Here is a 27,830-nt window from a genome sequence, read left to right as displayed (position 1 = left end):
TAGAAGCATTATTCACAATAGCCAAAAGGTGGAAGCAACCCAAGTGTCCATCACCAGATGAATGGCTAAACACAGTGTGGTGTATGCAGAATAAGGAATATTATTCAGCCTTAACAAGAAAGGAAATTCTGAACCATGCTATGAACCTTGAGGACATTATGCTGAGTGAAACAAGCCAGTCATAAAAAAGCAGATACTCTTTGAGTCCACATATATAAGGTACCTAGAGTAGTCAAGTTCATAGGTGCAGAAAGTTTAATGGGTACAGAGTTTCAGTTTTGCAAGGTAAAGAGTTTTGAAGTGTGAGTGCACTTAAGACTAGTAAACTGTATACTTAAACTTGTTAAGATGGTAATTTTTATGTTACACGTATCATCACAATTAAAAATGTAAAGAACACCTCATATCTTGATGCTGCTGTTCTCTCTTACTGGTCCATGCTGGACACCTTCTCTCTTTCGTCATTCTACTAAGACCCCATCGCATAAGATCGTAGCTGCCTTACAGCTTGTAGATGGCGAGATTAGTGGGTAGAGAAAGGCAGGAATTAAAAGGTAGGCGTCAATCTCAAACTCAATATCAGACGTAAGAAGCCCCAGAAAATTATCTGCCATTACCTGACACAGACTGAGCATAACCCTCCTCAGACTTCACATCATGTTTCCAGGGTCTTTCTTTCTCCTTAGGTCTTTGGTCATCACTCTTGGTCTTTTTATCCCTCACCTTCCGTCTCCAAAGCAAATTTGTCCTTGGGAAATTCTAAACTCCTCTACTTTTATTTTGTAGACCATGCCCTGAAGGCCTTGCCATTTATATTCAAAGAGCCTATCAAGGTATTTTCTACATGAATTATGAATTCCAAATGAATTATAAGTTCCAAATGAATTTTTAAAGGAGAAGAATTATTACCCCTCCTTAGTATTCTGAATATGCTTCAGTAGGCTTTAGCATAAAATAGTAATATTCTTTTTCTTTATACCACTCATGGAAAATATTAAATCACCCTATGCACCTTGTAGATTAAATATTGAGGAAGTCTTTTTAACCCAAGTATATATCAAATGCTACAGCTATAATTTCATATTTATTGCTACATGTGTATAAGAAAATGAATGACTATATCAGCTGTGTGGAGAACAACCTTCTGGGGACCTCAGATTCCACCAACAGCTAGCGCAAAGGGTAAGAGTTGTGAGGGAGGTTTTGGCCTGTAGGACCTGCTAGAAAGGATGACAGGTGATGAGCACGTGGTGACGTGGGGAAGAAAGTGATGCCCCAGGGATTGAGGGCTTTTTTTTTTTTTTTTTTTTTTTTGCAGAAAAGTAGGAAAGATCTGATAAAAATGGAGAAGAGAAGAAATAAGAGATAGCAGCAGAAGAGAGGAAAGACAGTGGCAGGCCTGAGAGATGACAACATTTGTGTAGGGGGTGGTGAGCAGCAGGTGTATAGACAAAGAAAAGAAAAGACAACCAGCAACAGGGAAGCAGAAGTTAGGGCAGCTCTGCGAGCTGTTGGGCAGGAAGAGGCCTGGGTGATGGGGAGGGGAAGGAATGGGCCCTGAGAAGGAGGAGGGATGAGGTCAGATCTCTCAGTGTTCCCTTTGTAGGGCAAGGAGTTGTCTTGTTTCCTTTGTGCATCTGTTTATAGGAAGAGGGCTGGATGGAATGGCATATTCCAGATGGAGGGTCCTTCTTCGGCATAGCTCTCTCAGTGAAGCACTTCCAACGAAGTGTTAGGACCACAGTGATCTAACACTTTAGAGGTTCATTCGGGGTGTGTGTGTGTGTGTGTGTGTTGTTTAGGAGGGGAGAACAAGAAATTGTCATGCGCTCCAGAATTATATGCCTAAGAGAACCCAGGACATCAGTCTGAGCGTGCAGCCTCTTGGGCCTGCATAGTGTAAGCCAAGAAAATGTAAGGCATGAATCCTGCAAGTGTAGAATTCACACATTGTATCAACCCCAAAGGTCTCTTTTGTTTGTTTTAAATTTTCTTTTCTTTGTGAAAGCAAAAGAAAAAGTACTGTGTTTCTCTTATAAGAAAAAAACCACAGTGTGAGCAAAAGAAAAAATATTCATGAATAAGTATAAAATAAAATCATCTGCCTATATGACGTGAGGTATTTGTCGGCAGAACTGTTTAATTATTCCTCTACTTCTGTATTATCTCAAGGGATAAATCAACAGCAGGTGTATATGCTCACCTAAATTTTAGGTCTTCTGCTCATGTACTTAATGAATGATTCTCAGAGAAAAGAAAATGTTTGAGAGTTCTTCTCTTAAAATTAGTATTTACTGCAGTGTCAAAGAGTTTTGAGAAAATGCCCTTCACTTGGATATGGATGGACATTTTTAAAAATATGGTTTTATCATTTCAAGCTGGGGAGGTGACAGAAAGTTAGTGAGAAATAGCAAATCATGACGATCAAAAATTTTGTAGCTTTTTAGGTATTTCTTTTTGAGTACATTCCCTCTCAAGAATGATTTCACTATGCAGATACAATGAGTCTATTCCTTGTCACGCTTGCTGAATTGTCTTACGGTTATGACAGTAGCAAGCAGTCCAATCCCCCCTCACTTTTTCTTCTGTGGAGCATTCTATTTTTGTGAATGCAGGATCAGTTTTCAAACCAATTTTATGGCTTAATTATGACACTGTTTCCATTTGGTTTGTTTTAGATACATTGCTGTGCTGGATAACCTTGTGAATGTATCTTTTGTGCTACTTTAAGAATGTCTAATTAGCAGAAATTCCAAAAATTGGAATTTCTGGGTCAAGATAAGGATATATTCATGGTTTTTGACAAGCTTTACCAAATTTTCCTTAAAAGATATATTTATACAAATGCTGTCACGGTGTGAACCATTGGGCACCAGAGTCTTGACTGAAAGTCTCATTTGAATTACAAAATATTCCCAGATTTTGTTTATAATTGCTTGACATTCAACTTTAAATGCAAAACCTTCTTGAATAATTTCTGGAGGCTGTTTGCTTCCTCCAATTTTCGGTACAAATTGTTGACTACCTTTCACTTGTAACCCAGGCAGGGCGTGGTGTTACAGTATTCTGCTCCTTCTAACTCTGTTAGTTTGTATTATTTGCTCAACATATTCTCTGCCCTCTGAGCTGGGGCCTGTTCCTGCATGTCGCCTCTCTGGTGGCCCTGTCTATGGAAGGCGTATCATTCCTACCCCTTCATGTAAGCTTTGTGCATGTGACACTCTGGCCAATGCATGCTGAGATTAAACAAAAGTTTTTAGTCCCATCTTTCCTGTTCTCTCCAGAGAAAGGCCTATTCCAGATGGGGGTCTCCTTCTTTAGCATGGCTTGCCCAGTGGAACCAAGCATGGAACCGAGAAGAGGCTCACCCACAGCCAACAGGTGTTGTGAATGAGAAATAACACATTTGTAGCTTTGAGCCTTTGGGATGTTATTAGCAAGACTAGTGAAAGCTGACTAATATAGTCTATGAGCTGTATCTGAATCTGACAAGCTGCTTTGGTATTCTCCCATTACTGAGGTGATGGAGTTAGTTTTATAATGCTCTGGTTGCAAACTCCACTTTGGCTACAACATGGCTTTCAATATATTTCTTGTGAAATACATGAGACGTTTATTTTGGTTGCAGTTGCTCAAAAGTTTAATGTTTATTTTCAATCCAGCCATGCAGTTGGGTTTGCATGAGAATTAGCCCCTGATGGCCTGAGCCATTCACTGTCTGTGATGGGTTCACTTATCTCCTCTCATCTAGAATGGTACTAGTTATGTGCAATCCTGGTAGTACTGAGAAAATAGGCTTTCAAATAGTATTCTGTGTTCTTTAGTTCATATGATAAACCTTGGATAAGTTGTTGGAGGCCACGAACAAAACCACTATTTTGTGGTTATGAAAGTGCACTATTCTACACTTTCATCTATTTATTTATTTGAGGCTTAGAGAGTACAAGGAAGGACTCCAAGCATATATAGTCCCTTTCCTCTACCAGGTAGGCTGGTGGTAATGAGGTTGACTGCCTTTGCTGGGAATCACTGTAGCAGTGAGCAGATCAGTCAGATATATTTGGGTTCAGGTACTTTTGCTCCAGAAAGTACAATAATGTTCTTAATTGAGACATTAAACACAATTTGTTTTGCAAATAAAATATATATACTCTGGCACAGCTCCATAAAATTTCTGAGCTGGTAAGTTAAGCATATTAAAGAAATAAAGTTATCTCAAATGAATATGACTTATGTCCTCTCATTCTCCTCAATGTCTTCTCATTTTCTCAAGTTGAGGATAACTGTTTTCATTGCCCTTCTGTCATGTTTCGCATCTGTTGCTGCTATTATCTCTTTTGACATCTGTGGCCTGGAGCTTGCAATGATCTGCTTTCACTGTGTCTGGATATTCTACCACGAGGCGACTGGCTTCCCTGACCCTCTCTCCAGGGCAGCCGTTTATTTCTTACTGATTGCTCTCCCTCTACTCTGCTTCAGTATCACTGCTGCTATTCCTTTAAGTCTGAGATTTCCACTTAGTCTTTCTTTACATGTCTGTCCGGACACTGAGCTCAACATTCTCTAAGCAGCCTTACTTTGCCTTTTTTCCAGTCCTACTGAAGCAACCTGTTTCCTGTGATTCTGCAGTTCTTAGCTATATTGCTAACAGCTTGACACCCTTCATTATTAGAAGCTGGGTTCTTTTCAAGCTACTTCAGAACACCTCACTTTTTAACAGAAAACAAGGAAACAAACAACACAAAAAGGTGATTTTCTCAGAAGGAAATTAAAATTTAAAAAAATAAAAACTTTATGACTTTATGATATCTTCTTGTTCTTACTTGAAAGCTTTCCTTAACCACGATTCCAAAGGCTATTGAGATCAGTCACTTTGGGTTTTTGGCGTTTCAAATCTTTTCCCCTTAATAGATGTGATTTATACACAGATTAACAGGTTCTATCACAAGAGATTGTTTCACAGCCAAGAGTTCTCTGAAGGTAATAAAACTTATTAAAGTATATTGAGGGGTAATTATACAGTTGAAAAAGCAGTGTTGTTGCTGGATAATTTGTTCATTTACTAATTTATTCATTCAATATTTATTCGGTGGTTTGATCTCATTAGTACTGTTTATGGATCAGTGTCATTCCTTAATCCGAAATATTATTAAAAAGCAATTTCATGATACTTCATATTGTCTTGTCATGTGCATATAATATATATTTATGTAAATAGTGGATAGATATATAGATAGATATTTTATACCCAGAGAACTAAGAATTACAAAATTCCTATTTAGACCTGAAATTTTCAATGTTTTCAGATTTTCACTGATATTAATTATTCAATCATCCATTTCTCTCACAATAGAATATAGACTTATTTCAATGAGATTGTATATTTGCAGTCTATTACAGCATATTCAAATACCCTAGGATTTAGCGTCGTAAACAGCAAATATTTATTATTTCACAATTTATGTTGGTCAGGACTCTGGGAGTGGCTTAGCTACATGGCTCTGGCTTTAGGGTCTCTCTTCCAGCCTCACTGCTGGCTGGGGCTGCAGCCTCTGAAGCCTTGACTAGGGCTGGAAGGTGTCCTTCCAAGCAGCTCAGTCACATGCTTGGCAGTTGGTGTTGGTTATTGGCTGAGATGCCTTCTTACTTGTCCGTGTGGCCTCTCACCTCCCAAGGCCCTTCCAGTAGAGTAGCCTGGAGTTTTCTACACGGCGGCTGGACTCCGAGAGAAAGAAAGAGACAAAAAGGAGGAGAGACAGAGTCAGAGAGTTAAGACAGACAGAGAGAAAGAAAGACAAGACACAGGTAGAGACAGAGAGAGAGATGGAGACAGAAAGACAGGGACAGAGAGAGAATCCAACACAGAAGCCCACCACTTAGGGCCCATCACTTCTGCTATATTCCATTAGTTAGAAGCAAGACATGCTAAGTCCAGTGCACACTCCAGGGGAATGAATTCCACAGGGTGTGAGTACCAGAAGGTGAGGATCACTGTGGACCGTTTTAGAGACTGCCCATCAGATTCATTAGCTGCAAATGGTAGAAAGTCAAACAAATTTAGCTTAAGCCAAAAGGAGAATTTATGGTATCTTCCAGAAATGAATACATCAGTTTCTTTCTGTGGGTACAAATTTTCCTTATCTCTGCTTCTCTTTTGGCGTCTAGGTGGAAATAGTCTTCCAAAAATCCCAATATATTTTTTCAACTCAAGCACCAAAAGGGACCAACTTCATTTGCTTTGGTCTAATTCAATTCCCTTTGAAAGAGGGATGATTAACCCAGTTGAATCTTGTTCCAATCAGTTCTGTGTGTGAGTGGGTAAAGGGGGAAGGGTTGGGCGTGGAAGTGTGGGTGGGGATGGGGATGAGGTCACATGACTTTAATCTGTGCTCAGCGGGGGTTATGGAGCATTTGAGAAGAGACCTTCTCAAGAGGGAAATGCAGGTCAATTAATTCACCATTAAAATAACTGGCTGACTTAAGTCTAATGCAGTTCTGAGACTTTAAATTGTATATGTTTGGCAAAGCTAACGATGTTTATTTTTTCTCAGTTGTAATAACTGTAAAAATTATCAACTTTTTTAGTATGTTCATTTACTGATTCCACTAAGTTTTAAAAAGCAACACACAAAATGCAAACAATTATACCAGCACCGCTGTTCAGACAGATCATGTGATGCTTTAAAACAGAGCTCTTGCATGTCAGTGCGATTTTCAAGATACTTGCTTATCAGATGATGTATCATTTTTTTGTATCAGATTTTGTATGAAAGCTGTTTGGGGTGTGTCAATGCCCAGTGAAGGAAAGTGCGGATAAGCTTTACATGAAATGTGACTATTGTACATATAAGTATACATACTATAATAGTATAGTATGTATAATTATATACAATTATAAAAGCAATACATTTTCCTTATAAAATATCCAGACAGTACATACTTTTGTAAAGAAAGAAGTGAAAATCACTTATAAATCCATGAGTCTGGATAACCATCACATACATTTTGGTGTAGAACCTTTCAGACTTTTTCTCGATGAATATTTTCCACAGGTGGCTGTTTTGTAGCTTGCTTTTTGCATTTGCCAACACATTGCAGATTTTTCCTATATAACTAAATATAGACATGTACAATTAATTTTAATGGCTACAGTGTATTTCTTTGTATGGTGTCCCATAACATTTCCAGATCCCTATTGATGTACATTTTTTTAATGGTTTCTAATTATTCTCTATTATCAGTAGAATATCCTTGTACTATATCTTTGAACACTCATCTGATTATTAGTGTGTCTTTTTAGAAGTGGAATTGCTGGGTCAGTGAACATGCATTTGAATTTTGAAGCAGATCGCCAAATTACCCTCCAGGAAGATTATTTTGCAGTTGATGTTTCTACCAGCAGTCTTTGAGGGTTCCTGTTTCCTTCAACTTCCTTAAGTTGGCTATTATCAATGTTTGTAATCTTAGCGATGATATAAGTGAAAAGTGGTATTTCATTGTTGTTTTAATTTGCATTTAAAATCTTACCTTTAAAACAGAAGGGCTTGGCCAGAGCATATCAAGTTTAGTTTGTCAGAGCCTCTGGGGCCTGGGAAAGTGTGAAAAAGTGGGATTTAGGAGAATTTTTTTGTGCCTTTTATCCAAATAATTTGCAGCCAGTGCATTGATATTAGGTGCTCAAAATTGTTTGATTGTCCTGGGCACATTTGTGAGAAGTCAAGGTAACCTTTCTGTCTTGTTGGGCACCTTTTATATCTTGAAACTATGCTTTGCTCTTAAACTGTGCTAAACTGGTGACCAGTTACTTGGTAAATTTGGGTTTCTGTCTCTGGGATCCACTTTTCCTTCCAGACCTTACCTCTCACAGGAGCAAGGATTATCTTTCAAACATCATCACGATTAATTCGTTGTTTAGTTAACAATGAAATGAAAGAAATCATTGCTCCTTCCAATTCCAGTCTGGCTTCCAGAGCCTCTGATCTGCAGGTCAGAGAGGGGCCCACATCACCAGCACTCGCTTCTTCAAAACAGAGACTATGAACGGAGACTTCCAGAATCTTCTCTGATCGCTTTCTGCTGCTTTGTGCCAGCTTTCTCAGGAAGGTGAATTCTGGGCAGTGCCCTGTGATTTTCCTCGCTTTGGTTCACACAGCAGCGGATCTGTGACATGCGGTTGGTCATCCTCCTGGTTTCAATGCTGGTGCAATTTTATTCCCAGTTTTTGCTTCCCCTTGTCCTTCTCAGTCAGTGTTTTGATGACTGTGACAGCACATGGAACAAGTGGTAATATGATTCTTTCACCATTCTCTTTCCTGGAGGTTAACATGTCTGAATTTAATCTTGTTATGGCATCCAACGTCCAATTTCTGTATTAGTTTGTGTCTGAAATTCAGTCAGAAGTCAAGGGTCCAGGCTTGCTTGGAGAACAGTATCAGTATCGCCTGACAAACTCGTGTCATGGGGAAGCATCTTCCGTCTTCACACCTACTAACCACAGTATGTATAAGGGAGACACAAGAATATAGTAAATTCAGGGTTATATTACTCGAGCAAAAATAATTGATGGTTACTAGACAGAGGATACTGAGAACGACAGGGAGCATGTCTCCTTGCAATTCCTATCACTCTGGAGAAGACTGCTTTAACCTTTGATTTGCTAATTAATTATGAAGAGGGACAGTCATGCTATAATACCCAGGAGGTCACACAGCTGTACACCTAACTCACTTTTATGTGAAGGAAGCAAATGAGCAAAAATCAAGTTGACATCAAGGCAGCTTTTTTTTTTTTTTTTTCCCCAAAATGAAGCTCATTAACCATCAATGAGCTATTCAGCCTGTGTCCTGTATCAGCTTTATGCTCTCAAATCCTCAGTGTGTCCCAACAATTGTTGCCTCAGTTACTGACTCAGTCATCAAGAGCAGGGTGAATTGTTTTGTTCAGTTTATTTAAAAAGGCATCCGTGTGTGTATCTTATTTTAGAAAAGTTCTTACTGCAAAGAAATTAGCTAAGTAGAAAATATATGTTTTTTCACATAGTCTTTTAGGGGCTGCCTCACCTCTGCCCTAGCAGAAGCCTTTGGAGTAAGTGACTTTATAATTTATCATCCAATTCGGGACCCTTCTGAGAAGGAAAGGCAGCCCTATCCTTACTGATTCCAGGGCAGCAGGTATACATTTGGACCACTGGACCGAACTGGAAGTTCTAGTTTTTCTACTTAGGAGTCTAGACTCAATGCTGTGCCACAACCCCAGAAAAGCAAGCCCAACTCCGCCATGTAAAATGAAAAACGTGCATTTTATAAAGGTTGCCCAGAGGATTCAGAGACAAGTGTTCACATTTCTTCTTAGGGAGAGATATTTAGTAAACACCCACCTTTAGCATCTCTGCCCTTCCACACCAAAGTGCCTCCCCGGGGACACCCAGGAACACGGGCTCTGTCCCTTCAAAGAGGCTTCCTGCACCGTGGATTGAGTTCTAGTCCCCGGCCCAGCTTTCCTTCTGCACCCAGTCAGGTCTGGGAGGAACCAGCCTCCCTTGGAAGCCTCTTCTCAAGCATTCTCTCTGAGGGGCTTCCCCAACCCAGTCGCAAGTAGAATATCACAAATTAACCCAATAAAACAGATCTTTCTCCTTTTTTCTTTTCCTTTTCTTTCTTTTTAACTTTTTTTTAAATAAAGGATACAGATAGGTTGGGAGCCTTTACTGCCATCTTATTCAAGTTTTGGAGAGGCAGAGGAGATAAAAACATGTGCTTAATCATCCACGATTAACAGACATTTCTGTGCCACGTTCTTTAAATCTTTTACTGAGTCTTCATACCAGTCTAAAAGGTTGATGCTACTGTAACTACTCAATATGCAAGAAGATGGAAGTTCAGAAATATGAAGGGGCTTGATCATTCAAATTTGTTCACATCGTAGATGTGGGATTTCAAAGCCTCAGTAGCCTCCAAAGCCCAAACCTTCCTCAGCCTGCATCACAGAACATCTTTTTAATGTGAGGATACTGACAATTCGTAAGCTCCATGAAAAGTTTCCTATCAAAATAATATTTTAATTTTTGCGGTGTTTTAGATCAGTTTCATTGCTGGTCCACTTAATTTAATAGTTGATCAGACATAGGCAGAAAAGATAATATCTAACGAGCATGTCTGAATTCCAGAATATTAAAGAATTGGTTAAAACCTTCCCAGAGCAGCCAGAAGAACTGAGGAGACATGGCAGTACTTGGGGTACAGTGTGCTCTGATCAAAGGCTGCCTAGTGACCCTGTGCAATCATTTGAAAATAAAAGGAAAACAAAATATGCAAGTGCTTAGAGAACACTAAGAGAACAATTTATAGGGCAAAATCATAAGAGTTTAGTATGTTAGACAAACTTGACTTCTAGTGTTTTGTAAAATGACATAGTGGATGAAGAAAATGTAAGCAGCAGATGGAAGGTATCAGGGCTTTCACACAACACTTGCTACGCCAGAAAATGTTCAGTAAATAATTAATTAAAATTAGTGTCTCTCTAAGCTTTGTTGCCTTCACTGCAAATTAACTGAAGTTAAACATAACTTTTACAAGATGAATGCCAGCCTGCTGAGATGAAGAACATTTCCAAAAGCAAATGGTAGGACCACTTTTAAGCATGCTGCGTTGAATATCCTCATTGCACTAGTGACTATAGATAATCACAATGACCAGGTTATAAGAAAATCCTACCTTACTTTAGAGATGGAAAAAGCGAGCCCGAGGAGATGGGTTAATTCATCTAGTCTCAAATATAGTGGGAAAGTTATTAAATAAACCATTAGTTTTTCTGTGTACTCTTGTTTTAATAAGACATGGTTTTCAGAATGGCATAATTTATCCAAAACAAATTTAAAACGGCAGTGTTAACTAATTTCCAAAGATTTGGCTATTATCAATACCTTTGTAAAACTGGAGAATGAGAATATTATAAATGCAAAATGTCCCTTTATAATTTTCTTAAAGCATTCCATTTCTTTTCCTAAGAGAATTACCTGGCTTGAGCCATATAGAAATTATTCTGCTTTTGAGTACTAGTGAGAAGAAACATCTTTATTTCTTCCATAGACATTTTTGTACGCCTACTATGTGCTGGTGTTGTGCTAGGCTAGGGGTAGAGGGATAAACTAACATATCAGGTTCCTCTGATGATGGAGTGTTCATTTCAGTGGAGAACTAGACTTTATATTATGTTTGTAAGCAGGCAATCTAATTAAAATTTTCCTTATTTCCAATGTCCAAGATTTCTGGTTTTCACAACAGCTATCACATAATTATTCTGACATTCTACACATATGGTATTACTAGATAGCCATGGCTGTGAAATGTGGTTCCTTAGCAACTGCAAATGTACCTTGGAAAGGCAAAGAAATTGTCATGAAATGCTCTAGGACAACAAGTCCTTATCCAAAACTGTAGGTTAACCCACAATATAATATTTTTTAGTATGCAGTGAAAAATATTTCAAGTAGAAAGCATAATTCAAAATAGCATTTTTTTCTGGCGATTTCTTAATGTTGGAAGTCACGCTGTTGCCTAAATGAGACAGATGGTTTACCTGAAATTTTTTGCCCAGGGTTTGCGGTGTATGAGCAGTGCAGGGCTAGGCTTCCACATTCACTGTCTGCTCTTCTAGCATCACATTATTCTGAATTAAAATGATTTGAAGGGAAAATTCTTTAAGCTCTAGGTGCTCCCAATTTTACAGGCTCCACACTATAATATATCAAATATGTAAAAATATACCACATCCCATATTAAATATGTCATTTCTCAAGCATTATGTTCAGAAAGCAGAACTTCTCAGAGTGCAATCGGAAGCAACTTCCCCACTGCCAATCTACATACATTCTGGGGTAAATTCTTTCCCCACCCCTGGATAAAATCTTAGACCCCAGAACCCATCTGCTTAGTCTTAGATGGTTAAATCTACTCTAGTCATTTTGTCAAAAGAATTATCTCATGTAATTGTAACAAATGTTGCCATTCCAGTGTGATGTTCAATTCAAACTTCAGAGTCAGAGGGTTTCTTTTCCTCCAGATTTGGTGGAGGGCTGTGGTCAACTCTTGCTCTTGTGGGAGCATTTCTGAGCTCCTGAGACACCCTCTCTGTTGACAGGTCCCTCTAACTGAGCTTTTTTCAGTGCAGTCAGTGCCTAGGGCTGTCCAAAGCTCTGCATTCCACAGCTCTTTTCACTGAGGTTTTCACTTTGCCCAAAGCCTTCTTGCACAGGACCTTGGACAGGACAGAAATAAGTACCCAGATCACACACGTTACTCTGTCATCACTGAAAGTACAGTTACTTCCTAAAAGTTGTCCTTTTTCTGCAACTACTGGAAACTTCAGCTAACCACTGATGCGTAGACATCTTGTTCAGGTGTGAATCAGCTGCAAGTGCCCAAAACTCTGGGTCCCACATGTAATATAGCCCGGGCCCTAAGAGTCTATATCCAAGTCAGTGTGACTCATTGCAATACAAAGTTAGTATGGGAGCAATAGACCCTACAGAGAAGGACCTGAGCTGTGAAATCAGACTGAACTGGGTTCAAATCCGCAACCTCCAGCTCCAGTCTCTGGCACTGCGGGGTGGTGTGGAAAATACAAGTTACTCAAGTTCTTTGAGTTCCAAATTAGTTAATCGATCAGTAGTTTTTCAGTGTTTGGTGTAACATATATATAAGTGAATGATTTTAGATGTAAAATTATACAGCAGGGTGAAAGTTAAATAAATCAAGAAATAAGGGCAAAAGAAAAATGTGACCATAAATTTAAGATATAGTCAGAATTAATTTTAGTACACAAAGTGTATGTCATCACAATTTCCTCATCACTTAAGTGGAGCTATGAGTCTCTGACATATAATAGTTACTCATTAGTTATATGGTGGTCATCATTATTGCAGGTATGCACAACTTGTCACTGCAAAGACTGCAAAGATGTATTTGTTTTCACTTTACACTCAGTTTTCAATTCTTCTGAGGTTATCATGAGAAGATAGAAATGAATGGATTTTGAAATCAGGATGAACTGGGCAGAATGAGTGAGCTGTCTTGATGGATAGTAGATAAAGTGCAGTCTGAACTAGAAAAGCTCTCAGAATATAGAAGCAAACAATAAAGGTAGAGAAGTAAATTATGCAGTTACTTACAGAAAAATGTAAATATTTGTAAAATCATTATAGGAGAGGAAGGAGGCCTTAAGGGTAAACAATTTGGATGATTGTTGTTTTTGTTGGTATTACTATTATTATTTTCAACTAATTTTTGTTGAATTGTAAATATGAGCTAAACCCTTAATGTGTGATCTCACTTAATTCTCAAGAGTGAAAACATTTGTTATCTTCCAATAGATGGATGAGGGTATTGAGGTTCAATTTGTCCAAGTTAACACAGAATTCAAGTCCAAGACTGATTTTAAAGCACCTCTTAACCATTACATAGCTTACATTATTTACAAGCCATAAATAAACTCAGTAACCAGAGCCTATCCACCCACTTCTAAGGCATAAAATAGAGGTACAAACACTTTATCATATAACCTGCTCTAGCATAGAATTAGGTATGTAGTAATGAATTTGACAGTAGCTCTTAAGATGTGACATGACATGGGGGAACTTCAGTGACTACCATCGTCATTTTTAGCCTATCTCTGATAACAAAAAAGCAGCAGTCATCACAATAATAATGATGCTTTTGTTATGGACCATTGACCTTATACAAAGTATAAATAATAACATCTTTAGGAAATTTGACTACATTTATTGATCCCTAACATATACTCTGGAAAATCAGTGTGCTTGATGTGTAAACATTCCTTTGAAAAAAGTCCCCAGGGCATACCCCTACCTTTCCCGCATTTGATAAATATTGTTATCCATTGATCTTTCTTTAGAGAATTCTGGAAGCATTAAGGGTATGAACTATGTTCAAGAAATTTTAATACTGAAATTACTAGAGGAATTTAGTTTTGATGCTTATTATCTGATAATATTTAGCAGCAGGAACTGGAGAGCCACCAAGCTCTGGCCTGTTTATATTGATATTAATTTACCTTGTTTGTCAGGGAGGAAAAGAAAATTTAGAGAAATACATATAAAGAGCAAAATGCTTAACCCAGGTCATGCTTAAATTCAGCATTAACCATCAGTCTGTTTAAAAATAGATGAAACCATGGAGCTGATACGAAACTATTTGATTCCTCTAATTGGCATTTTCTCGTTACATGATTTAGACTTTCCTTTTCCATCTTGAACTCCATCCTCTCTACGCTTTCAGTTCAGCAAGGCTTCATTTTGGTTCTTCTTTCCAAGACATGTGGTATAAAACATTTCTAATCTGGGCATCCTTCTCTAACGACCACTCCATCCCACCATCGCAAATAAGTCATCTGTGTATCATTACAAGGTGGTACTTGTAACGGAATGTGCTGGAGTGACACCTGATATTCAGAGGACACATGGAGAACCTCCCCCGTCACTGTGATACTCTCTCAAATAGCTTAAAGCATTGAACCATACAATCATGTTGGTTAGAAGCAGTCAATTGAGGCAAAAAATGTTTAAATACCCACAGACCAAGTATAATGGTCCTGAGCAGGGGCGTGTACACGATCTAAACATTACTTGATATGTTTACCTAATGGAAATACAGAGTCACAATTTGTAAAAGCCACCAGAATTTGTAGAAGTCCACCACCTATACTTTAAAGACAAAAAAAAAAAAAAGGTTTCTAGACCCAAATTTAGCTCCATCTATTAGAGTTGGTAAATATTTACAAAACAGCATATACAGATATCTACACATTTTAATAAGATACTGAATCTTGTTGACAAGGTGACTTTGTTTCCTTTATATGCTAGGAAAATGTGAATGGAAGAATTATAGAATGTCATTTTTTTTAATTTAGCATCATTCTATAGCCCTCTTTGCAAGTGAAAAGCTAGATTAAAATACAAAATCAGCTAAAATGATCCAGTTTAAGCAACTCTGCTTTTCTTGACTTGCTTATTTATCTGAAAATGTTCAGTAGTATTTTAGGTGGAAAATATTATCAGGAATAGAATATCTGCCTATAGGGAAATATATTGATCCATTTAGCATGAAAAATAAATGGTAGATTGAATGCTCAGAACCATAATTTATCTACCATTTGGAAAGGGTCAAAAATCAAGAAATAAACTTGCACATAATTTTTTCTCAGCTTGCTGGCTGTGGGGAACTAGATGTAGGACAGCATCTTGGATATTAAGATGCCTAAATGGACCCAAGTCATTCTAATTTAGCTACTGAGGGGCAAAAATGCAAGCAAGCCAGTAACAAACTCTCATAATAACGGCATTTCGAAACAACACTTTTTGAAAAACTGTTGTCTTTCAAAAACAAAGAAGATATTCAGAACAAACTGTTTTATATTCAAATGTGTTTTGGAAGCACTGAATACTATATTCCTTCTTTAGAGATTCAAAAAATATATTCATAGATTAAAAGCTGTAATGTATTTATTTTTGTTTTTTTTCTGTGGCACAGAGTTTTCCAAATTTGCCCATTATAGTCTTTTTGGAATATCATCTATAACATTTTGTCAAACACAAGTGTTTCAAAAGAAATAACTTGAGAACTCTGAATTGGACTTTTTGGTGACTTTACCTGCATTACTTAAAAATCTTGCACATTTACACGAAGAGTACATGCTATATTGAGAGTTCTCCAAAGCTTGGTTTTAGTTGTCTCTTCGAGTCATATCCTAAAATTGAAAGGATTTATTCATACAAAAGGAAAAAGCCCTAATTTTCAATACAGTTACAGAAACCTCCTTACTGCTTAGTTAGGGAAGACGTTCTGCTTGGCGATTGTGATTATTCATGAACGTGCCTTAGGGTATATTGCTTAAATTAGATTTTCTGGTGGTTTCGTGACCATGTAATTTAGTTTGTGTTTGAAGGCTAAAATCGACAAATGATTGGAAGTTAAAAAAAAATTTATATTACTACTCTTTCCACTTTTGTGTATGTTTGAAATTTTCCATAATAAAAAAGTTAAAAAAAATAGGCCCTCCCCAATATTCCTACCATAAACGTGTTTACGAGTTGATATTACCCATGGAAGTGACACTTTTCCAACTAATATCAGAAAGATATTTTTTTTTCCCCTACTGTAAAGGGAAAGGCAGTGTAAACACAGATAATAAAGCTTGATTTAAAAAGGATGCTTAAATATTTATGGAATAGTCTTACAAAAGCCAAATACATTAATCGGTCTCAGTTGTATGCCTTAATCAAGGATATTATAGATGTTAATCAGCATGTACTTAATAAAGCTGACAAATCTGATATTCTTAATATTAATTTTCTAGAATACTTTAATTTTCTTTGGTGATGCTAAATAACAGAAAATTGAAACAGGTGCCTCATAGTAGGCTTACTAGGAATTAAGAATCTAGTAAGTTCTTTTCCTGCACAGAGCAAATATATACTTCAACCACTAATCTCTTTGGATATGGTCTGATTTTATTAGCTTTGCTGTAAAGGCTGCTGTTTTGTTTTGCTGTTGCTGTTGCTAAACTGAATGGACATTACTCATAATTAAGGACAAAAAGGTGAAAGACATCATTCTACTGTGGTTATGTTACAGATTTTTTTTTCCTCTACAAGTGAGATACTGCAGACGGTTCTGATTGCAGCATTCGAGAAAAGACTGAACTGGAATAGGTCCAGAAAAGAGTGCCTAAAAAGAGCTGAGGGGAAGAGCCGCAGTATAAGGAGAGTCTAAAATAAATAGGCTTTTTCAGCCTGAAAAAACCAAGGCTGAGAAGGGATTTCATCGGTGGCTATAAAATCAGGAAGTATATAGATAGAGAGAACATGGCTTGTTGACCAAATTCATTGACATTTTAAAGAATCATTTGTCAACTTATGAAAAGAAGTACTTATTTACAAAATGACTAATATTCGTATTACAGTTAAAATCCCAAGAAGTAGACTTGATAAAAACATGTATACAAAAAGAATTTTGGAAAGAAAATGTGAATGGCACATCGTGAGCTGATTATTAGGAAGTTAGGAACATTAGGAATCCTCTTTTTTTTTGGTCAGAGGCTTATGAAGGGCTTTGCCATAGTAATTTGGCAAACAGACTCTCAAAAAAAAAAAAAATCCCTGATTGTTAGCATTTGCTGATTTCCATGGTGTAAATAACTCACTCACCGTGATTGATTTCAAGCTACCAAGAGTTTAACAACTGGCTTCCACAACCCATCAAATACATCACTCACATCATATTTACAACCTATAAACAAAGTCACTGTCGGAGAGGACTGTTATGTTTAGACTGAGCAACCAGGAGGGAAGAAACTTACAATACTCCCATAACTTAGCATAACTGGGTTAAAACGGTCATTTAAAAATCTAATTTCATATGTCTTCTCTCCCATTTGTATGCATTCTTCCTTTGGTTTTCATTCATTCATTCATTCATTCAGTCTCTGTGTCTTCACCACCTGGCGTGTGATGCGGGCTCTAAGAACAGGAAGACTTGGCTGGAGAGGAGATTGGGGTGCAGGCCTCCATAGTCTGATGGTATATGTCTTCTTGGGTAATGAAGAGCAGTGTACTGGGCAGGCAGATGTTACATACACAGCATCTGTAGGCAAGTAAAAGACGATGGCTCTGTGGATATGAGGACCACAGGGCCTCTGGTGCGCCCTTTCCCAAATATAATTGCTCTTGAGTCTCCTGCTTTCTTTAACTGCACTCAAGGATGCATGGTTCTTCCTAAATAAATGGCTGTGTTGAAAGAAACTGTGTGAAAAAAACAGCAAGACAATGACTTGTAGTTAACTGAGTTAACAGCCTCATGTAAGCAAAATGAACAATATCCAGGGGCTTTTCCACCAATGCACTGAAAGAATTACGATTATACATTTGTTCTAGAAAGTGGCTGGCAGGAGTTAAATTTATTTAGCTCTATTACTAATAAAAAGACTTGCTTAGTAATTAACATCAAGGCATTCATTTCATAAAAGGGCATTAGTGTCTTGTCCTAAAATAGGAAAGATTAAAAATCGAAAAGATGAAGAGCTAGCAGCTCTTTCAGGCTGAGAGATATCTTTTACCTGCACCAAAACTCTATTCTTTTCAAGATGTTTTCAGCCATTCACTATGCCAGCTTCATGGTTGGCTCTGTGGGATAAGCAGGAAGTTGGCCTTTGGTGATGTATATGACGGATAGAGCTAGTTCAAACTGGAAGCCTCACTAACTGCTTTAACTAGGAGGCAACTGTTTGTTGATTAAAAAAAAAATTGCTTTCAGTTAAAGAAAGTCTTGTGTTTATTCAGCTAGTCAATATAAATTAGAGTGCAATGCTTAGATAAATACTTACTAGTCCCTCAAAAATCAGGATTTCCTTTGGTTAAAATGTATAAAAGACCTAGAATATTTCTGACTTCACTTTATTTCGACATATGAGTAACATGTTATGTGGTTGCACACGTAAGATACATATTTGAAACTTCCAGAGGCAACATTATTTATTCTATGTCATTAAGTAATAACCTAATGCATCACGATTATTTATTATTAACAAATTTTCAAATATTGGAATATAAATCCCAAAGTGTCCTAAACTTGCTTACAGATCACATTTTGAGAAAGAACTGGCAGCTTCGTGGTGAGACCGCAGGGCTTCTCGGTTCACCCATCTCCATAAACCCCAAGCCTAGCGCAACACTTGGCAACTAGTGAGTGTTTCATGAATGACTATAAAACAGATAGAATGTGTTCAGAAATATTAAGTAATAACACAGTATATTCCACTTGATGGATTTACTAATAATTTTGTCATTCGGATCTCTTCTGTAGACCTAGGTGATGAATATTCCGAAAACATAAGAAATGTAATCTTAGGTAGTATGCATAATTTTGAAATATAATCACTGCTTATAATGCTTGCAATTATTTACAGTATTTCATAGCAGTGGAAAATATTTTCATCAGAGTTGTCACCACCCCATTATATCATTTATTCTTAAAGTAACAGACATTGCAAGGGATTGAAGTGACTTAACCAGTGATATAATTAAACAGAAGGTAAATAATGCTTTTCAAAGGTGAATGTCAACCAGCTGACATGAGGAACATTTTTAAAAACTATTTAGCTTACTAGAGTTTAGCTTACTGTAGTCTTTATTTACTGTTGATACAGAACATTGCCTTTTTGTATTTGCTACAAAATTACAACACTCTTAGTCATCATGTTTATTAATCTTTCCCATTTGCAGGGTTTTGTTTTTCTTTTAGTGCATTCGTATCCCTGGCCTGAATCTGAGAAGTCTGGGCATGTGGAGCTTTGTGTCAAGTGCTGAGGCTATCGATTTGTGTCCCCAGGGGTCCTTCCAGCCAAGTGGCTTCCTCTGAATTGTAGCCCTCATGGCTGATGAACCACTGCAGGGCCGCTCAGCACCACACCACAGCCAAGCCGTGCAGGCTTCCTGTTCTTGGCTCTATGGGAGCCCTTAAAGCAAAGAACAAAGCATCCAGGTAGACCCAACACATTTCTGTGGGAAATGCCACAGCCAACTGGTAAAGAAAGGCCTCAAATATCAGCTCAGATAACACCCAAATTGACCGAGATATGATGTCTCATAACAATTAGGAGAGGAAAGAAGAACGCATGCTTTCTGGCCTACTTAGTCATACAGGATGCAACACTTGTGTCATTTTAGAAATACTGAGATTACTAAATATATGCGTATGTATATGTATATATACGTATGTATATGTATATATGCGTATGTATATGTATATATGCGTATGTATATGTATATATGCAATTGTGGGAATGTGTTTGTCTGACTTTATAAAACAAGCCCCCGTGTAGCTGTCTGAGGACACAGAGGGGTACTCACTTCCCACCACCCCTGGGTCCTTTCCCATGCCACCTGAAGCAGCTTTGCAGCTTCCTGCAAAGAGAGTGACACTTAGTCTAGGTGTTTTTGCAAGGAGACTGAAGGAAGAGCTGTGACTTTTAAAAAACACACCTCTGAATTTACCTAAACTGAATATTGTGAGCTTAATGCTTTTACAACTTCACATTAAATGACGCTGTCCCTACATATGGCTTGTGATCAAACACCTTTCTCAAGTAACAAGAAACACTTTAAAAAAATATTAGTATTTCCTTACTTGTGAGTTTCTGACAAATTCATTAAAATCTTTAAGACTTCCGTTCTGGATGTATGAGAGGAGAGGACATTTCGTGGCAATGAATTTGGGGTGTCTTGGAAGAATATTAGGGAAAAAAAATTGGAGATTGCCTGTAGGATTTTGACTACTAAAAGATATTATGGGCTGAATGAATTTTAATATAAGAAGGCCAGTGTAATGACTTGAGGTGCAAAGACTCCATAAGCTTTGAGAGATTGGAAGGGTCTAGGGAGTCATGTTTGGGTGTGGTTGTGAGAGTGTACGCCTCAATAGGTGCAGTTAGTGGGAGGGAGAGACAAAAACTACTCTAGGCAAGAAGAAGAAGTCCAATGATTTGAGTTATGCAGACAGAAACCTTAGTGGCCCATGATGAGTAAAAAAATTCAGAGTTAACAAAGGAGAGACTGTATTCTAAAGCATTATTGCCAGAGAAGGGAAAGGAAATACTGCCATAGGAAGATTTCTCCAACCATAGATCCACAAGGGGTTTTCTTTTATAAAGAGAAGTGAGTAAGGCTCAAAAGAAAAGGTTTAAGGAAGTGATTGAGGGATGCTGGTGGGTGATGGGGTGGTAGATCAGAGAATGGTTTACTATGAGGTCAAGCCTACTCTCTAGAGGGCCTGTGAAGGATGAGTGTTGTATGCTGGCTCAGACTGAGGGTGGCCCAAAATTTAGGGGTTTGGGGAAGGAGAGATTCCTAGTGAAAGTTGGTTAATATTGTAAGTTTTGTTCTGATTGATCAGTTCATGAGCAAAGAATGGACATTTGAAGGATGTCTGTGTGCCCTTGTCACAAGTAAACAAGGGCATCCATGAGTCTTAATCTAAGTCATGTGGAGAAGGGTGTGTCTTTACAGGGGGCCATTTTTTGGATCACAAAAGGTGGGAGAATTTAACCTTTACTTGTTCCTAGGATCATAGGGCTCAGGTAAAATTCAGTATTTTCACCAGCCATGGCGGGGGCGGGTGTGCAGAAGATCAGTTGGGTCAGAACTCCAAGAAGTACCAATGAGTGTCTGGAGAAACAGCGTGTAGTGATGGGGAGGAATCTCGGCACAGATGGCAGGCTGGGACCCAGGCAGTCAGGCCTGAAAAACATCCCTGGAAGGAATATGTATCCCAGTAGCAGGGTCTCAGGCATAGGGCTGAAGATCAGAGGCAAAATTTCATTCCTCAGAGCTCAGGTGTTGAGAGTAAGATGGGGTCCCAAGTCTCAAAGTATGTAAAGTGGCTCCTGGCTTCTGGAACAGGAAAGCAGTTCCATTTAGAGTAACCAAGACCTCAGTAGCACTGAAATAAATCAAAGGTAGGTTGGAGATTATTGAAAACAATGCTTCTTCCAACAATGAGGGAAACTGATTCCCACCTCTGAAGCTTAGTTCAGCTTTTATGGGATGGGTGGGAAAGAGAGCAGGCAGAACCTGGCACATAATATCTTTAAAAAGGAATTTCTTCTTCAAGAAAGCCAATTTATTTTCAGCCTGAATAATGACCCACTGCATCATGAACCTCTGTCATTTCCATACTATATACTTAGGAATTTCTTTTTGTTTTATAGGTCAGCATCCTGAGTCTCATGTGGGAAAAGCATAGTTAAATTTAGGAAGGAAATAGAATATAAATAGCTATATTAAAGGATTGTAAGGTTTGAAAAATTACATGTCAAAATTGAAAATGTAAAAGTTAGTTTTGGAGGTTTCTCTATTTTTAAATTCCTATTTATCCTCTGTTGTAAACATTAATGTTGAATACTGAGTTATTTTTATTCCAAATGTTGAGTATAGTTTTTATATGCAATATGTGAGACTTTTATAAACGTTTTGCATGTGGTTTACCAGTTGCTTTCCTTAGGTTATCTTAAGTTTATTTAAATATCCCAGAAGTGCTGATAATACATAAACATGAATGTATGATAGAAAAGTCTGTTTTTTTTTAATTCATATTTGTGAAAGTTTTATGTATGGGAAGAAAACATATCATTTTCCTGACCCTGTGTAACACAGTTCCCAAGGATAAATTCAAATACAGCAGTGGCTTCGGAACTGCTCTCTCTATATCTGGTCTAGTTAAGCCCTGGCTTATTTATTCAAATTTCAAATGTTTATTCAACATACAGAGTGGCTTAAGAAGATTTCTCTGATGAATGCTATCTAGTAGCATGTAGTTGTAACTTTGCTATAACACCTATCCTGATGTGACTTATATTTTGGTTATAAAAATAGCAACTTTAAAACTTCTTACGCCTTACACTGATGTAGGAATACATATATATCTCCCTTCCACATCAGTGTAAGGCTCAAGAAGTATTAGAGGATGAGGGATGAACTTTGTCCATATTTGACAGCGCTACAGTTCTCAGAACAGTGTCTCATTCACAATCAGCATTCATTATATGTGGTGATTTAAATAAAAAATTAAATCTTAAAATTGAGTGTTATCTTTTTAATCCTATGCATTCCTATCAATCGTTAAAACAATTAATGTGTATAATTATGAATTATGCATAGAATTAGAATGTGTCTAGAGATGTGTATGAGATATCGAAGATAAGCTGCCGGGCTCTGTCCCTTAGTTACTGACACAGACCACCCTCTGGTCTCTGCTCCCTGTCCTGGGCCTCACTTCCTCCCCATAAGATACGTGCACAGAGTGCCCCTGGAATTGGAGTCCTTTACAGATCTGACCTCCGTCTGCTCCTCTAACATCAGTTCCTGATTTCCTCCACCTAGGCCCTGTGCTTCAATCATCCTTAACTGTGGGCAGGTTGCTGAATGAGCCATGGTTTTCAAGCCTCTTCTGCCTTTGTCCACAGTGTTCCATTTTCCTGGTGAGCTTCCACACAACAATGGGCATTTTCTCTGACTTCCCAGGTGGACTTTGCCGTTGTCATCTCTGCATCCTCACTATACCTCATCCTTACCTCTGTTTGAACATTGACTCCTCTGTACTGCATTTACCTGTTCTTATTCCTGTCTAACTCACTTCACCAAGAGCTCTTTGAGGATGGGGATCAAATCTTATTCTGTTTACATTCCAGTGCTTTGCCTTGCACAGTGCCCTGCTGAAAGATTGTCAACGAGTTCCTATTAAATTAATTGAGGAAAGTTTGTTTTTCAATATTTTTTTCTTCTATGGAATAACAGGGGTAGATTTAAGTAAATTGATGCCCTTGGAAATTATTCCTAAATATTATCAGATCTATGCAGATAAAAAACCCTATAAATTTGATACTTTTAGCTGTTAGGTATGTAAAATTTTAAGATATTTTGATACAACTAGCACTATGTTAATTCATCTACTTTAGTCAATCATCATACATTTTTTAAAATTTTTATTTATTTATTTATTTATTTTTTAACATCTTTATTGGAGTATAATTGCTTTACAATGGTGTGTTAGTTTCTGCTTTATAACAAAGTGAGTCAGTTATACATATACATATGTCCCCATATCTCTTCCCTCTTGCGTTTCCCTCCCTCCCACCGTCCCTATCCCACCCCTCTAGGTGGTCACAAAGCACCGAGCTGATCTCCCTGTGCTATGCGGCTGCTTCCCACTAGCTATCTATTCTACATTTGGTAGTGTATATATGTCCATGCCACTCTCTCACTTTGTCACAGCTTACCCTTCCCCCTCCCCGTATCCTCAAGCCCATTCTCTAGTAGGTCTGTGTCTTTATTCCCATCTTGCCCCTAGTTTCTTCATGACCATTTTCTTTCTTTTTCTTAGATTCCATATATATGTGTTAGCATACGGTATTTGTTTTTCTCTTTCTGACTTACTTCACTCTGTATGACAGTCTCTAGGTCCATCCACCTCACTACAAATAACTCAGTTTCATTCCTTTTTATGGCTGAGTAATATTCCATTGTATATATGTGCCACATCTTCTTTATCCATTCATCTGTCGATGGACACTTAGGTTGCTTCCATGTCCGGGCTATTGTAAATAGAGCTGCAATGAACATTTTGGTACCTGACTCTTTTTGAATTATGGTTTTCTCAGGGTATATGCCCAGTAGTGGGATTGCTGGGTCATATGGTAGTTCTGTTTTTAGATTTTTAAGGAACCTCCATACTGTTCTCCATAGTGGCTGTATCAATTTACATTCCCACCAACAGTGCAAGAGGGTTCCTTTTTCTCCACACCCTCTCCAGCATTTACTGTTTGTAGATTTTTTGATGATGGCCATTCTGACCAGTGTGAGATGATATCTCATTTTAGTTTTGATTTGCATTTCTCTAATGATTAATGATGTTGAGCATTCTTTCGTGTGTTTGTTGGCAATCAGTATATCTTCTCTGGAGAAATGTCTATTTAGGTCTTCTGCCCATTTTTGGATTTGGTTGTTTGTTTTATTTATATTGAGCTGCATGAGCTGCTTGTAAATTTTGGAGATTAATCCTTTGTCAGTTGCTTCATTTGCAAATAGTTTCTCCCGTTCTGAGGGTTGTCTTTTCATCTGGTTTATGGTTTCCTTTGCTGTGCAAAAGCTTTTAAGTTTCATTAGGTCCCATTTGTTTATTTTTGTTTTTACTTCCATTGCTCTAGGAGGGGGGTCAAAAAGGATCTTGCTATGATGTATGTCATAGAGTGTTCTGCCTATGTTTTCCTCTAAGAGTTTGATAGTGTCTGGTCTTACATTTAGGTCTCTAATCCATTTTGAGTTTATTTTTGTGTATGGTGTTAGGGAGTATTCTAATTTCATACTTTTACATGTACCTGTCCAGTTTTCCCAGCACCACTTATTGAAGAGGCTGTCTTTTCTCCACTGTATATTCTTGCCTCCTTTATCAAAGATAAGGTGACCCTATGTGCGTGGGTTTATCTCTGGGCTTTCTGTCCTGTTCCATTGATCTTTATTTCTGTTTTTGTACCAGTACCATACTGTCTTGATTACTGTAGCTTTGTAGTATAGTCTGAAGTCAGGGAGCCTGATTCCTCCAGCTCCGTTTTTCTTTCTTAAGATTGCTTTGGCTATTCGGGGTCTTTTGTGTTTCCATACAAATTGTGAAGGTTTTTCTTCTAGTTCTGTGAAAAATGCCAGTGGTAGTTTGATAGGGGTTGCATTGAATCTGTAGATTGCTTTGGGTAGTAGAGTCATTTTCACAATGTTGATTCTTCCAATCCAAGAACATGGTATATCTCTCCATCTATTTGTATCATCTTTAATTTCTTTCATCAGTGTCTTATAATTTTCTGCATACAGGTCTTTTGTCTCCTTAGGTCGGTTTATTCCTAGATATTTTATTCTTTTTGTTGCAATGGTAAATGGGAGTGTTTCCTTAATTTCACTTTCAGATTTTTCATCTTAGTCTATAGGAATGCTAGAGATTTCTGTGCATTAATTTTGTATCCTGCTACTTTACCAGATTCATTGATTAGCTCTAGTAGTTTTCTGGTAGCATCTTTAGGATTCTCTATGTATAGTATCATGTCGTCTGCAAACAATGACAGCTTTACTTCTTCTTTTCCAATTTTTATTCCTTTTATTTCTTTTTCTTCTCTGACTGCTGTGGCTAAAACTTCCAAAACTATGTTGAATAACAGTGGTGAGAGTGGGCAACCTTGTCTTTTTCCTGATCTTAGTGGAAATGGTTTCAGTTTTTCACCATTGAGGATGATGTTTGCTGTGGGTTTGTCATATATGGTCTTTATTATGTTGAGGAAAGTTCCCTCTATGCCTGCTTTCTGGAGGACTTTTATCAAAAATGGGTGTTGAATTTTTTCGAAAGCTTTCTCTGCATCTATTGAGATGATCATATGGTTTTTCTCCTTCAATTTGTTAATATGGTTTATCACATTGACTGATTTATTGAAGAATCCTTGCATTCCTGGGATAAACCCCACTTGATCATGGTGTATGATCCTTTTAATGTGCTGTTGGATTCTGTTTGCTAGTATTTTGTTGAGGATTTTTGCATCTATATTCATCAGCGATATTGGCCTGTAGTTTTCTTTCTTTGTAACATCTTTGTCTGGTTTTGGTATCAGGGTGATGGTGGCCTCGTAGAATGAATTTGGAGGTGTTCCTCCCTCTGCTATATTTTGGAAGAGTTTGAGAAGGATAGGTGTTAGCTCTTCTCTAAATGTTTGATAGAATTTGCCTGTGATTCCATCTGGTCCTGGGCTTTTGTTTGTTGGAAGATTTTTAATTACAGTTTCAATTTCAGTGCTTGTGATTGGACTGTTCATATTTTCTGTTTCTTCCTGGTTCAGTCTCAGAAGGTTGTGCATTTCTAAGAATTTGTCCATTTTTTCCAGGTTGTCCATTTTATTGGCATAGAGTTGCTTGTAGTAATCTCTCATGATCTTTTGTAGTTCTGCAGTGTCAGTTGTTACTTCTCCTTTTTAATTTCTAATTTTATTGATTTCAGTCCTCTCCCTCTTTTTCTTGATAAGTCTGGCTAATGGTTTATCAACTTTGTTTATCTTCTCAAAGAACCAGCTTTTAGTTTTATTGATCTTTGCTATCATTTCCTTCATTTCTTTTTCATTTATTTCTGATCTGATTTTTATGATTTCTTTCCTTCTGCTAACTTTGGGTCTTTTCTTCTTCTTTCTCTAATTGCTTTAGGTGTAAGGTTAGGTTGTTTATTTCAGATGTTTCTTGTTTCTTGAGGTAGGATTGTATTGCTATAAAATTCCCTCTTAGAACTGCTTTTGCTGCATCCCATAGATTTTGGGATTGTGTTTTCATTGTCATTTGTTTCTAGGTATTTTTTGATTTCCTCTTTGATTTCTTCAGTGATCTCTTGGTGATTAAGTAGTGTATTGTTTAGCCTCCATGTGTTTGTATTTTTTACAGAGTTTTTTTCCTGTATTTGATATCTACTCTCATAGCGTTGTGGACGGAAATGATACTTGATACAATTTCAATTTTCTTAAATTTACCAAGGCTTGATTTGTGACTCAAGATATGATCTATCCTGGAGAATGTTCCATGAGCACTTGAGAAGGTTGTGTATTCTGTTGTTTTTGGATGGAATGTCCTATAAATATCAATTAAGTCCATCTTGTTTAATGTATCATTTAAAACTTGTGTTTCCTTATTTATTTTCATTTTGGATGATCTGTCCATCGGTGAAAGTGGGGTGTGAAAGTCCCCTACTATGATTGTGTTACTGTCGATTTCCCCTTTTATGGCTGTTATTATTTGCCTTATGTATTGAGGTGCTCCTATGTTGGGTGCATAAATATTTACAATTGTTATATCTTCTTCTTGGATCGACCCCTTGATCATTATGTTGTGTCCTTCTTTGTCTTTTGTAATAGTCTTTATTTTAAAGTCTATTTTGTCTGACATGAGAATTGCTACTCCAGCTTTCTTTTGATTTCCATTTGCATGGAATATCTTTTTCCATCCCCTCACTTTCAGTCTGTATGTGTCCCTAGGTCTGAGGTGGGTCTCTTGTAGACAGCATATATATGGGTCTTGTTTTTGTATCCATTCAGCCAGTCTATGTCTTTTGGTTGGAGCATTTAATCTATTTACTTTTAAGGTAATTATCGATATGTATGTTCCTATTCCCATTTTCTTAATTGTTTTGGGTTTGTTATTGTAGGTCTTTTCCTTCTCTTGTGTTTCCTGCCTAGAGAAGTTCCTTTAG

The 27,830-nt window shown here is 37.5% G+C and overlaps 1 protein-coding gene and 1 long non-coding RNA gene across 3 annotated transcripts in view; one reads left to right on the top strand and one right to left on the bottom strand.

The window, feature by feature from the left end:
* LOC309651766 overlaps nucleotides 1–17,012 on the bottom strand; it is a 75,672-nt gene extending 58,660 nt beyond the window's left edge. The window contains exon 1 of the long non-coding RNA XR_014258377.1: nucleotides 9,666–17,012. This is a non-coding gene — a long non-coding RNA (uncharacterized lncRNA). The remainder of the gene's footprint in view (nucleotides 1–9,665) is intronic.
* SGCZ (sarcoglycan zeta) overlaps nucleotides 1–27,830 on the top strand; it is a 921,176-nt gene that overhangs the window by 84,512 nt on the left and 808,834 nt on the right. The gene's annotated exons all lie outside the window — the stretch shown is intronic.

Source organism: Balaenoptera physalus, assembly GCF_965194825.1.
Source record: "Balaenoptera physalus genome assembly, chromosome: 21".
In the NCBI taxonomy this organism is placed as follows: Eukaryota; Metazoa; Chordata; class Mammalia; order Artiodactyla; family Balaenopteridae; genus Balaenoptera; species Balaenoptera physalus.
Note: the sequence above shows the minus strand (reverse complement) of the source record. Positions and strands in the feature narration are given on the sequence as shown.